Genomic DNA, 13,843 nt, shown 5'->3' with positions numbered 1-13,843 from the left:
ACCATTTAACGTAGTAATTCTCATGGTACATCTTAAATATAGGTACATTTCTCTTTTTATTGTGAATGGTAAAAAATAGCAGTGCTTTCATAACATCACCCTGGGATTAACAGCATAACAGCATAAATTCCTCTAGATTATTGGCAATCAACAGAACTGCCTTACAGAGAGAAAAAGTATGAATTTGGTGCTATATCTATATCTATAATCTATCTATATGACCAAAAATACCTTGGAAGATTTTTGGCTGTCCGTATCTAAACATTTTAGATTCTTTTGCGTGGTGCATTTGGATAGCTTGAGCCTATGAGTCACAGTAAGCTAAACTTACAGGTCTTGCTGTTTTCTTTATTTCAGAATAAAGTAAATTTTGGGGAATTGGATTTTAGTTGCACTCAACAGCAATATATACAGTATAAATATGCAAACTATTTAGACAATTATCGAGCAGACCATTTATTTCAGAGTTTAGATCGCTATGCTTAAAATTATGAATTTGTATATTTAAGTGGTAAAAACAATCTTGTCTTTTCTCCCCTCTTGGTTGACACCTGGTGGAAATCTAGGTAAAGTACTTGGGACCTTGTACTAGTTTTGATAATAGATACTACTTGTGTTTTTTCTCCACCTGGTGGTAGAATTGGTAAATTTCTTAGATGACAGGTTTTCCTCAGCATAAAAGGTCAAAGCTATTTATTAAGCATTCAAAAACCACTGAGCAAGGAATGGATTTAAAAGTGTAATACACAATGAATACATAAATTCGTTACACATTTGTGTCCATATTTATGTTAAAAATTGTTAAGAGTGAGCAACAGCTGAATTCAGATTTTTTTAGTAAAATTTATCTACTTAGAATATAACTTATTTGAGAAGAAAAGAATAATTAGCTGTTTAAATACAAGAGAATTGCATTTAATAAGAACCCCAAGAAATTTATTTGCAGTTTGGAAAATTGTTTTAAAATATTGTATGTTTCATTCCTGTCACTGCATGGTACATTATTCTTTGTGTTTGAAGCTTTCAGGATCTTTTGAATAGTTGCCTTTATTATTTATTTTGCTATTTTTCTTTATTTTCTTTTTTACTGTGTCTTCCTAAGTATTTAGGTAACTGAAAAATTGCCAAGAAATTCTTACTAGCTGCCATTTTCATTTTATTTTTATATTTTATTTTTATTTTTGAGATGGAGTCACTCTCTGTCCCTCAGGATGGAGTGCAGTGGCACAATCTTGGCTCACTATAGCCTCTGACTCCTGGCTTTACGCAATTCTACTGCCTCAGCCTCCGGAGCAGCTGGGATTATAGGCACGTATCACCACCCTGGCTGTTTTTTGTATTTTTAGTAGAGACAGGGTTTCACCATGTTGGCCAGGCTGGTCTCAAACTTCTGACCTCAAGTGATCTGCCTGTCTCAGCCTCCCAAAGTGCTGGGATTACAGGCATGAGCCATCGCACCTGGCCTGCCATTTTCATTTTATCCTGGTTATTCACTTATCCTGGTTATCACCTTTCTTCTCTTTAGATTTGGGCACATGCCTAGTTCTCACGTGTATAAACTTGAGTTTATTTGGTGTTTTCCTCCTATTTTTTTCAAACAATGAAAACACCAGAAACAACTCTTGACACTTCTAAATCTCTCTCTCTCTCTCTCTTTTTTTATTTTTGAGACAGAGTCTCACTCTGTTGTCCAGGCTGGAGTGCAGTGGTGTGATCTTGGCTCACTGCAACCTCTGCCTCCCGGGTTCAAGCGAATTTCCAGCCTCAGCCTCCCTAGAAGCTGGGACTGCAAGTGTGTGCCACCATGCCCGGCTAATTTTTTTTATATTTTTAGTAGAGACAGGGTTCACTGTGTTAGCCAGGATGGTCTCCATCTCCTGACCTTCTGATCCACCTTACCTTGGCCTCCCAAAGTGCTGGGATTACATGCGTGAGCCACGGCACCTGGCTTTTTTTTTTTTTTTTTTTTTGAGACGGGTGTCTCACTCTGTTGCCTAGGCTGGAATGCAGTGGTGCAGTCTTGGCTCACTGCAACCTCAGCCTCCCAGGCTCCAGCAATCCTCCCACCTCAGCCTTCGAGTAGCTGGGGCCACAGATGCACACCACCATGCCCAGCTAATTTTTTTTTTTTTTTTCTATTTTAGTAGAGACAGGATTTAGCCGTGTTGCTCAGGCTGGTCTCCACCCCCTGGGCTAAAGCAGTCCACCCTCCTTGGCCTCTCAACTGCTGGGATTACAGGCCTGAGCCACTGCACCTGGCCTCTGTTTATCTTTTCAATTTTTTATTTTTATTTTTTGAGGGAGCCTCACTCTGTTCCCCAGGCTGGAGTACAGTGGTGCAATCTCAGCTCACTGCAACCTCCACCTCCCAAAGCGATTGTTGTGCTTCAGCCTCCCGAGTCGCTGGGATTACAAGTGTGTGCCGCCACACCCAGCTAATATTTTTTTGGAGGTGGAGTCCCACTCTGTCACCCAGGCTAGAGTGCAGTGGCAAGATCTCGGCTTACTGCATTCTCTACCTCCCGGGTTCAAGCAATTCTCCTGTCTTAGCTTCCTGAGTAGCTGGGACTATAGGTGTCTGCCACTATGCCCAGCTAATTTTTTATATTTCAACAGTGGAGACACGATTTCACTATGTTGGCCAGGCTGGTCTCGAATTCCTGACCTCATGATTCACCTGCCTCAGCCTCCCAAAGTGTTGGGATTACAGGTGTGAGCCACTGCACCTGGCCTAATTTTTGTATTTTTAGTAGAGACAGGTTTCACCATGTTGGCCAGGCTGGTTTTGAACTCCTATCCTGAAGAGATCCTCCCACCCCGGCCTCCCAGAGTGACGTGAGCCACAGTGCCTGGCCTCTCTTTATCTTTTCATTTCTTAAAACAAAAACAAAAGCAAAACTCTTGGACCAGATTTTGAATGTTTTCTCTTGTCACTTTCATAACTTCCCCCTTTCCAGATTCCCTGTCTAAATACCTACTCTTTAGACAGCTTGAAATGCTGTACTGTAGCCATTATCTTGGGCTTCTCAGCTTGCTTCACTGGGCCCTTATTGTATTTTGTATTATATTTAAACTATTCTTCTTTACCACCAAGGCTCTTTCCTACTGCTCCCCAGCCTACGTCTCATATGCCATCTCCTCCTACTCATTTGCTAACTCTCTATACTCCTGTCAAGTACATCTTCTGTCCCCTTTGTTAGCTCGTCTCACTGTTGCCAGTGTGCAGTTACATGCACTTTTGGTGCCCAGAATAACATCCCACTACTATGTTATCTCCTTTGCTTTTTTCTAATCCCTCCGCTAGATGCAATTGGCTCAACTGAGTAAAATTCCCACTAGACTAAATAACTAGCTTCCCTTAGCTTCTTCAGAGCTTAAGTAGGAATTTCTTTTTATATTTGCTTTTTGGCTTTTCAGTCAAATGGCTCTTTCACCTTAATATATAAAAGTTTAAACTCAATCTTAAGAACTCTGTCAAAGTGAAAAGTGATCACTGTTATCAAGGTATATGATACTGAGGAGATATGTCAAGATTACTGCCAAGTTTGGAGATTTTTTGCATATTATATCAACATAATGTGTGTGTGTATGAAGCCACCTCAACTGGAAGTTTTGGTGTTTGGTTGTAAAAAAACAAACACAAAAAATACCCATACCAGTAGTCAGAATCTGTTTCATAAAGAAAAATGTGAAATTTATGCTTAATCATCATTTTAACTAGCAGCTGATCGTCTCGATTGCTGTGGAGCTAAGGGGGATTTTTTTTTCCTTTAGTCTTAGTTCTGTATTTCAAGGTTTTGTAACTTTGTCTTAACTCTTTAATATCCTCATAGTGCAGCAAAATTGGCATGCAGACTGGAGAGAAGATTTGCCATATTATTAGAAAAATAAGTAATATTTGTTTTCTAGATTTGAGAGTTATAAGCATAATGCATATTATGTTATGTCCTTCATACTTAGTACATTTTTAAATATGTTATGGATTTTGTGATGAAACTCACTATCAAATTTGGATTCTGGTCTCCTTAATAAATAGTATAATTTATGTTATGTGAACACCATTTAATCTGTTATTTTTTGATTAAAATCACCCATAATTCTGTCTGTCCATTCAGAGACAGCACTGTTAACATTTTGGTATATTTCCATCTAGATGTGCAACTGAAGAAAAGCATTGCCAGTGAAGCTATGACAATGCATGTTATCATGTAGAAGATGAGGGGATAAACTTTATTCATCTAAGCTCAAATGGCATCTGGTCTACAGAAAGAATTAGGAATGTTAAATTTCTTTTCTGAGCTACTTTATAAATTTTGACTATGCACAACTTTATATAATGAGGGTAAAATTTTATTTGTTACAATAAAATATTTTCTGGCTGAGTGTGGTGGCTCACTAGAGCTTGAGAGGCTTAGGTGAGAGGATTGCTTGAGTGCAGAGTTTGAGGTTTGAGGTCAATCTGGGCAACATAGCAAGACTCTGTCTCTACAAAAAATACAAAAATTAACCAGTTGTGGTGGTATGCACCTGTAGTCCCAACTATTCAGGAGGCTGAGGTAGGAGGATCACTTGAGCCTAGAAGGTTGAGTCTGCAGTTAGCTGAGCTTGTGCCATTGCACTCCAGCCTGGGTGACAGAGTGAGACCCTGTCTCAAAAAAAAAATTTTTTTTTAATGTTTCTTTTTCAAACATTTGATTATTTTATTTTGAGACAGTGCCCAGCTGGAGTGCAGTGGCTCAATCTTGGCTCACTGCAACCTCTGCCTCCTGGATTCAAGCTGGGATTACAGGCCTGCATCACCACACTCCACTAATTTTTGTATTTTTAGTGGAGACAGGGTTTTACCATGTTGGCCAGGCTAGTCTTGAATTCCTGGCCTCTAGTGATCCACCTGCCTTAGCCTCCAAAAATGCTGGGTTTACAGGTGTGTGCCACCATACCTGGCCAAAATTTTGATAATTTTATATAGCATATGTAGCTTATATAGCATATCTACTTTGAAAAATAATTTTATTTCCCAGGGATGAAAGGACTGAAGAGACCCGTTAAAGTCATCATGTCAACCCCCGCCTTTAAGCCACCTGAGAACCCATTCTATTTTTGTGTTTTTATTTTCTTATTTAATTAAATTTTTACTTTAATTTTAGATTTCAGGGGCACATGTGCAGGATTGTTACATGCATACACTGTGTGATGCTGTGGTTTGGGGTATAATTGATCTGGTCACCCAGGTAATGAGCACAATACCCAATAGGTAGTTTTGTTGCCATTCCTACTCCTGCGCCAGTAGTCCCTACTGTCTGTTGTTCCTGTCTTTATGTCCATGTGTATCCGGTCTTTGACTCCCACTTGTAAATGAGAACATGCAGTATGTGGCTTTATGCTTCTGCATTAATTCACTTAATGTAATGGATTCCAAATGCATCCACGTTGCTGCAAAGAGCATGATTTCATCTTTTTATGGCTGTATAGTATTCCATGGTATATATGTACCACATTTTCTTTGTCTAATCCACCATTGGTAGGCATCTAGGTTGATTCCATATCTTTGCTATTGTGAATAGTGCTGCAATGAATATCCAAGTGCATGGGTCTATTCGTAACACAAGTTATTTTCCTTTGGGTATATACCCCGTAATGGGATTGCCAGGTTGAATGGTAGTTCAATTTTTAGTTCATTGAGAAATCTCTAAACTGCTTTCCACAGTGGCTGAACTAATTTACATCCCCACCAACAGTGTATAAGCATTCCCTTTTCTCCAACATCTGTTATTTTTTTGTCTTTTTTTTTTTTTTTTGAGATGGAGTCTCGTTGTTGCCCAGGCTAGAGTGCAGTGGCATAATTTTGGTTTGTTGCAACCTCCACTTCTGCCTCTTGGGTTCAAGTGATTCTCTTGCCCCAGTTTCCCAAGTAGCTAGCTGGGACTACAGGCCATCACACCTGGTTGTATTTTTAGTAGAGACAGGGTTCACCATGTTGGTCAGGCTGGTATCAAACCCCTGACCTCAGGAGATCTGCCCACCTTGGCCTCTCAAAGTGCTGAGATTACAGGTGTGAGCCACCACACCTGGCCTTTTTTGTCTTTTACAATACAATATTTTCTTGATGGACATTGAGTTTTAGTGGCAAAGTAGAACAGAAAGGAACCAGTTCCCGGTTTTTAAATGTCAAACTTATATATGGCTAGCTGGGATTTCATATTCAATACCTTACCTGGAGATATTGCCCTTCTAGGCATCCACATTTTCTGTCGAGGAAGGGGATCACTATTATAAATGATTTTTTAAAACCTCAAAACTTGTTATTTGCTACCACTAACTTCTTGGAATCATTTTCCAACATTCTGCTACCTAAAGTTAGTTTTACTTACTGTTAATATCTTTATGTTATAATAATTCAAAAATTATAAGGGAGAATTTTTGCTTCTCACCCATCCTTAATCAGCTCAGTTTTTATGTTACTGTTTTTCCTAGTGTTTGGGATTTTTACTTCAAGAAGTAGCTATTCACAATAGCAAGACATGGAATCAACCCAAATGCCCATCAATGATAGACTGAATAAAGAAAATGTGGTACAAATATACCATGGAATACTATGCAATCGTTAAAAGAATGAGATCATGTCCTTTACAGGGACATGGATGATGCTGGAGGTCATTATCCTTAGCAAGCTAACACAGAAACAGAAAACAAAATACTGCATGTTCTCACTTGTAAGTGGGAGCCAAATAATGAGAACACATGGACACATACAGGAGAAAACAGACACTGGACCTTTCAGAGGATGGAGGGTGGAAGGAGGGAGAGGATCAAGAAAACAATTAATGGATACTAGCCTTAATAGTTGAGTGATGAAATAGTCTGTACAATAAACCCCTATGATGTAAGTTTACCTATGTAACAAACCTGCACTTGTACCCGTAAACTTAAAAGTTTTTAAAAAAAAAAGAGGCCAGACGAGGTGGCTCATGCCTGTAATCCCAGGACTTTGGGAAGCCGAGGTGGCAGATCATCTAAGGTCAGAAGTTTGAGACCAGCCTGGGCAACATGGTGAAATCTCATCTCTACTGAAAATGCAAAATTAGCTGGGTGTGGTGGCAGGCACCTGTAATCCCAGTTACTCAGAAGGCTGAGGCAAGAAGAATTGCTTGAACCCAGGGGGTGGAGAAGGTTTCAGTGAGCCGAGATTGTGCCACCACATTCCAGCCTGGTTGATACAGTGAGACTCCATATCAAAAAAAAAAAAAAAAATAGGTGTGATAAAGGAAGTGTTTGCCAAGGGAAAGCTATAAGGAAGATGAGCAATTTTAGTTTGTTTGCTGAGAACTTACTACCTAAGAATTCTAATAAGTATTTTGTTTCAGGGTCAGCTAACAGGTTAGGTGATGGCTAAACCTTAAAATCACGCATTTAATCTATGACCTAGCAAATTCTATGGATAATCAGCATTGTGTGTGTGTGTGTGTTTGTGTGTGTGTGTGCGTGTGTGTGTGTGTGCGTGTGACACAGGAGTCTCCCTGTGTCACCCAGGCTGTAGTGCAATGGTGTAATATTGGCTCACTGCAATCTCTGCCTCCTGGGTCCAAGCAATTCTCCTGCCTTAGCCTCCCGAGTAGCTGGGATTATAGGCACTCCACCGCCTCGAATGACTAATTTATCTATTTTTAGGAGAAATAGGGTTTTGCTCTGTTGGCTAGGCTGGTCTCAAACTTCTGACTGCAGGTGATTCACCCACCTCGGCCTCCCAAAGAACTGGGATTACAGGTGTGAGCCACTGTGCCTGGCCCAGCAATTGGTTTTGTATTTATTGTTTTTGTAACACAAATGTCTTTTTGGTTCGGGTATAAAGTACTTAAATATGGAAATATGAGGCATCTGAAATTTCTTGTTCAAAATTGACATAATATTTTGTAGTCATGTATGCATTTCAAATTATTTGGCTGGAGAGAATGCAACAGAAAGGAATTTAGTGTTTTATTAGTTTGGACTTTGTAACATCTATGAAGGAATATATGAGCATAGGGATATGCATGCTATTGTAAAGAGGCACATAACAAAGTATCCAAAATGAAGAACAAAATTAAATCATGAATAATTTACAGATGAAAATAATTTATTCAGTTCTGGTCTTTAGAAAGTGGGAGTAATGTTTTAGTAAAGCCAAAATATTTATGGAAGTTACAAAGGAGAAGGGCTCATTAAAATAATAAAAAACTAATACTTTTTTTGGTTAAGGTATGGGTTCAAAACAAAATTTGAAAGGTAGATATCATTTTATCTAATAGTTCTAATGTACAAATCATCTTTTAAGTTAGAAATAAGGAATACTTTATTTGTACCAGGGGACCATTTAATTAGAAAGAAGTCTTTTAGCTTTATTTTTATATTTATTGTTATCTTGCTATTGTTTAGGTATGTTTTGGTAAAACTTGGAAGAAGCCTTCAGAAAAGTGAATGTGTAAGAATACTGGGCTGAGCTTTATTCCTCTTTTGGGTCTTTCTGCCAATGAATGAAGAAGAGAAGAACCTTAAAGACTGAGTACCTTCATGTACAAGTGGCTAGTGGGAGATTATTGCAGGGAAAGACTTGTTTGTAACATAGATTCTTTTTTTTCTAGCAACTCGAATTCAAACATACTCCAAGAGATTCTTTTTTTTGAGCCAAGATCTCATCTCATTCTGTCTCTGTCCCTTAGGCTGGAGTGCAGTGACGTGATCTCCGCTCATTGCAACCTCTGCCACCTGGGTTCAAGCGATTCTCCTGCCTCAGCCTCGTGAATAGCTGGGATTACAGGTGCCTGCTACTGTGCCCGGCTAATTTTTTGTATTTTTAGTAGAGATAGATTTCACGATGTTGTCCAAGCTGGTCTTGAACTCCTGACCTCAAGTCATCCAACCCTCAGGCCTCCCAAAGTATTGGGATTACAGGTGTGAGCCACCGTGCTTGGCTGATTATAACACAGATTCTTGATGCTTAAGAGGATAATGTGGAAAAGAACAGAAGGCGATACTGTTAATTCTATTTATAGTACTAACCTTTCTCATTTTCAGAAGCCCTGGTGATTTTGTGTTCTAAATACTTGGCTTTTTTTTTTTTTTTTTTTTTTTTGGTCTTTCTCTGCAGTTATTCTTGATTTTATTTTGTAAATATTTTTGTTGTATGTTCATTTGCACATAATTTGAGTTATTTGAAATTTGCTGGTCACCCCAAATGATTAAAAAGTTGGCCAGTAGCTAGGAGAGAGTGGTGGCAAATAATTGCAAAGGTGATTTAGTGAACTGCATAAAAATCACCAAAACATCATTAAGGAAGTCTTATTAGGGGAGCAGAGTATGAGAGTGAAGGGCAAGAGATTTGTCTCCTGGTGGCTGTGGGGACAGAGAGGGATAAGATGACAGCTGTATTAGATAGTCCAGAGACACCCCAGGTGGTTAGGCTCACATTAAAGAGAGAACATGGGGCAGGCATGTCTGGTAATGACAGGAAGTCAATAAAATTTTTCAGCAGATTGGGAATCTTGGCTGATAACAGATGATGAGAAGAGTGAGAGGAGTGGCTAGTGGTGGTGAAGTGAAGCAGTTTTTTTCCTTCATACGTGTATAAGACATGGATACATTGGCTAAGAAGTCCAAAATTCATTAGTTATTTGTTCACTGAGGTGCATCCGTGCACGAGAGAGAAAGAGATCACACCATATTTATTAACAACCAAAATAATGGCATATTTTATGGCAGGCTGTGTGTTTTTCACTCGTTATCCTGTTTGATCCTTTTAAGAGTTCTATGAGGTAAATACTGTTATATTCGTTTTATAGACAAGAAAACAGGCTTAAGGTGATTAAGTAACGTGCCCAAACTCAAACAGCTAGTAAATGGCGGTGGTAGGATTTGAACCTTTATTTTTGATCATTAGGCTATGCTGCAAGCAAGTACTATAGCACTATTTATCAATAAGATATGACCTCTTCTGAGAAGGCTTCTGCAACAATCCTCCCCTCCCTTAGTTTGGATTATATGTTTCTCTTTTGTGTTCACAGCCTCTTTTAAAATCCTATTCCTTAACAATTTTATCCGTAGTTTGTACATATTATCTCTTCTACAATATTTCGGTCCCCTCAAGGGCACTTTCCTTGTCTTATTTAGTGTCCAAATGTGAAACATTTTTATATGTCCAGCACATAGCGTAGTGCCTGTCACATTATCTACCCTCAATAAATATTTATTGATATGCGATAGATTGATAGTGGAATGTTATCTTTAAGAAATTTTTCATTGTATGATTGTAGACACTGATGGGTAGTTTTTCTGGATAACCACATGAAAACCACGAGACTGATGAATTAAAAATAGGACAGGTTCAAACTACCATTTTTATAAATATATGCTGATTGTCACAGGGCTGCTATCGTGAAGTAGGTATCCAATTCCAGTTAAATAAGGATTACTGGCTTTGGCTAAAGTTAAGTTTTATGGTTAAAAAGCAACATTAAAAATACATATATTATCTTTTAGCATTTTTCTGCTTATATTACACTTGATAAATTATTTGAAACTGATGAACAAGGAGTCTTTCAGCCTGCTTTTAATTGGACCAAAGGAAAATGCAATTGCATACCATGGCAAAGAGCAAAATACCTTAGAGGAAGCTAACTGAAACTCGTATTAATGTTTATCTATATTTTTAACATAGTGCATAGCTGACATTTAAAGTATTCTGAATAGATTTGCATCTAGATAATAGAAAGGTTGTTTCAAAGGTCTTAATTACTGAATATTTTACTTGTTACATATATTGGTATATATACCTGATGTCTCCCTTAGAAATTAAAATCTCTAAAAACATTTCTGTGTAGAGGTACTTCTTTATTCCTAAGTTTGGTAAATTCAGTAGTCAGGTATTCTAAACACCAATCACTAAAATATGATTTTAAAACAAACAAATATGTTTTTAATTTTTAAAATAATTATTTTTAATTTTTTAATTTTATTTTTTCCAAGACAGAGTCTTGCTCTTTTGCCCAGGCTGGAGTGCAGTGGTGCTCTCTTGGCTCACTGCAACCTCTGCCTTCTGGGTTCAGGCAATACCTCTGCCTCAGCTTCCTGAGTAGCTGGGATTATAGGTGTGCTCCACCACTCCCGGCTAATTTTGTATTTTTAGTAGGGACAGGGATTTCACCATGTGGGCCAGGCTGGTCTCGAACTCCTGACCTTGTGATCTGACTTCCTTGGCCTCCCAAAGTGCTGGGATTACTGGCGTGAGCCACTGTACGTGGCCTAAAATTATTTTTTTAAAAAATGAAATAATTAGGTAGAATCACCAGATCTTGATGTGTAATTGAATATGGGTGAGAGGAAGGGTGTTAATTGGGGGTTAGAGGGAAGAGGAATCAGGATGACACTGGATTTCTGGCTTAGGCAACTTGCTATATGGTGGAATCCCTCACTGAGATGTGAAACATGGGGAAGGAGGATGATGATGAATTTGTTTTATATTTGTTCATTTTTTATTTTCAAAATTTTGAAACAATACAAAATGTACAGAAAATTTGCAGGTACAGTACAGAAGACTTTTTTTCCTGGACCATTTGAAAGTAAGCTGCCAGTATGATGCCTCACTGCCAGTAAACACTATATTTCCTGCAAATATAGACATTTGCCTTCATAGCCGTAGTACAACCATGGAAATCAAGTCATTAATATTAGACCTTACTACCATCTAATACTCAAATCTCAATCAAGTTTTGTCAGTCGTCTTAATACTCTCCTTTAGAGTAAAAGGATCCAGTTTAGAATCACCTGTTACATATAGTTTTCAGGCCTTTTTAGTCTCCTTCTGTTGGGAGCAGCAATACAACCTTTTTTGGTCTTTAATGGTCTCGACCTTTTGAAGACTAGGTATTTTATAGATTGTGCCTCTGCGTACAGTTCATTTTCAACCATAGTTCTGGGTGAGAATTAAGCCTAACACCCTAAGACATCTGTATTCGTCAGAGTTCTCCAGAAAAAACGGAATTTATTTATTTATTATAAAATAACAAATAAATGGTTCATGACATTAAGGAGGCTGAGAAGTCCTATTATCTGCTGTCTGCAAGCTGGAAACCCAGGAAGCTTGTGGTGTAATTTAGTATTAGGTTGGTGCAAAACTAGTAAAGCTAATTTAGTTAAAAGTAATAGCAAAAATTGCAATTAGTTTTACACCAACCTAATGGAAGTCTGAATTCAGAACAAGTCTTAAGACCCAGGAGTGCCAAGGGGAGCAATAGAGCCACATACCGGTGCAAACAATCAGAAAGCAGATTGAAACATCCTCCATCTCTTTGTTCTCTCCAGGCCCTCAGTGGATTACATAATGCCCACCCACACTCGGGAGGCCCATCTGTTTTATTCAGCCTGCCAATCCAAATGCTAATCTCTTCCAGAAACACCCTCACACATACAACCAGATAACCTTTAGCTAGATATCTGGGCATCCTGTGGCCCAGTTAAGTGGACAGATAAAATTAACCACCACAGCATGTATTGGATGAAAAAAGTAAGTTTTAAAAATACATTTAGAATGGAATTAATTATACACTACTGTTGAGAAAGTTGAGCAAATAGTCATTATGTACTAGAGTTCAGTTGAAAAAGGCTGAATGATTTGATTTTGACAGGAACATTTAAAAAGTGATGCTGTTTCCTCCTCATTGATTCCTGTCAGATAATGTACAGTTTTGGTTTGTCCCATTACTAATGATCATTTGAATAAGGATATGTCTGTTCGAATTCTCTACTACTTAGTCCCCAACCTGACCTTAGGGAATTTGTAATTATTTTGTATGGAAGTTTTTTGAAACTTTGCAAGTATCCTATTTCTTGTCAAACTTTCTGTTTGTTTATTTATATGACCATTGATTAATATGAGCCTTTATTATTATTTATCGTGGCCTTCAGCTTGTCCCCAATTTAGCTAGTAGAAATCCCTTCAAGATGTCTTTTGACATATCTCCATCATATTTTGACTACTTTCTATTTTTCTGGCACATGAAACAAGCTCATATTATACTTCCTCCATACTTGTTGTACTTAACAAGCTCATCTTATAATTTACCTGCCTAGCTCTGGAATCAGTCATTTCTCCAAGTTATCCCTGAGTCTTCGTAGCAAGACTAGGTGTACTCCTTGCTTTTAGAGTATGGTACTTAGAGGCTGTCCCAGTGGAGAGAGCTATCATATATATATATATACACACACACACACATATATACATATATATGTGTATATATATGTACATATGAATTGTAGTTGCAAGTTGCTTCTATATTTCTGTCTCTATCTATAAAACCATGAGTTTACACTGCTACTGTAAATTCTAACACTTCAGGGTTTGTTCTAATTTTCTCCTTTTCTATATAGGTAACTTGCTTTTTGACACTGAGAAACCAGGCTCCCGTTGATCTTGTCCGATTGACTTACTTGATCAGTCTTCCCTTGCCTGTGATCAATCTCCTATTTCCACTGTCAACCTCCCTTGAATGTGGATGCCCTTTTTCCCTACCTAGGCTTTGCCACCCTGTTTCAGACGGCGCCTCTAGTGGATGTATCCTTACCCTACCCTAGCTTGACCTCTCCATGCTGGACTGGCCCTTGCGTGTTGCCTTTTGAACGGTGTATCAGGTGGACTCTGCTTACACACTGCTCCCTCTTCCCCTTTTCCTGTGCCCCATTGTTGTAGGAAAAAAACTGGTTCTTGTCATTTGACCAGCAAAGATTAGGCTCACAGGCACACAGGAGGGTAAAGAATGGAATTTATTGGGCAAAAGGAAAAAGCAAATACAACTCAGCAAAGTGTGATGGAGAG

This window comes from Sapajus apella, unplaced genomic scaffold (genome assembly GCF_009761245.1).
Source record: "Sapajus apella isolate SASKATOON/1434 unplaced genomic scaffold, GSC_monkey_1.0 scaffold1, whole genome shotgun sequence".
NCBI classification, from domain to species: Eukaryota; Metazoa; Chordata; class Mammalia; order Primates; family Cebidae; genus Sapajus; species Sapajus apella.
Note: the sequence above shows the minus strand (reverse complement) of the source record.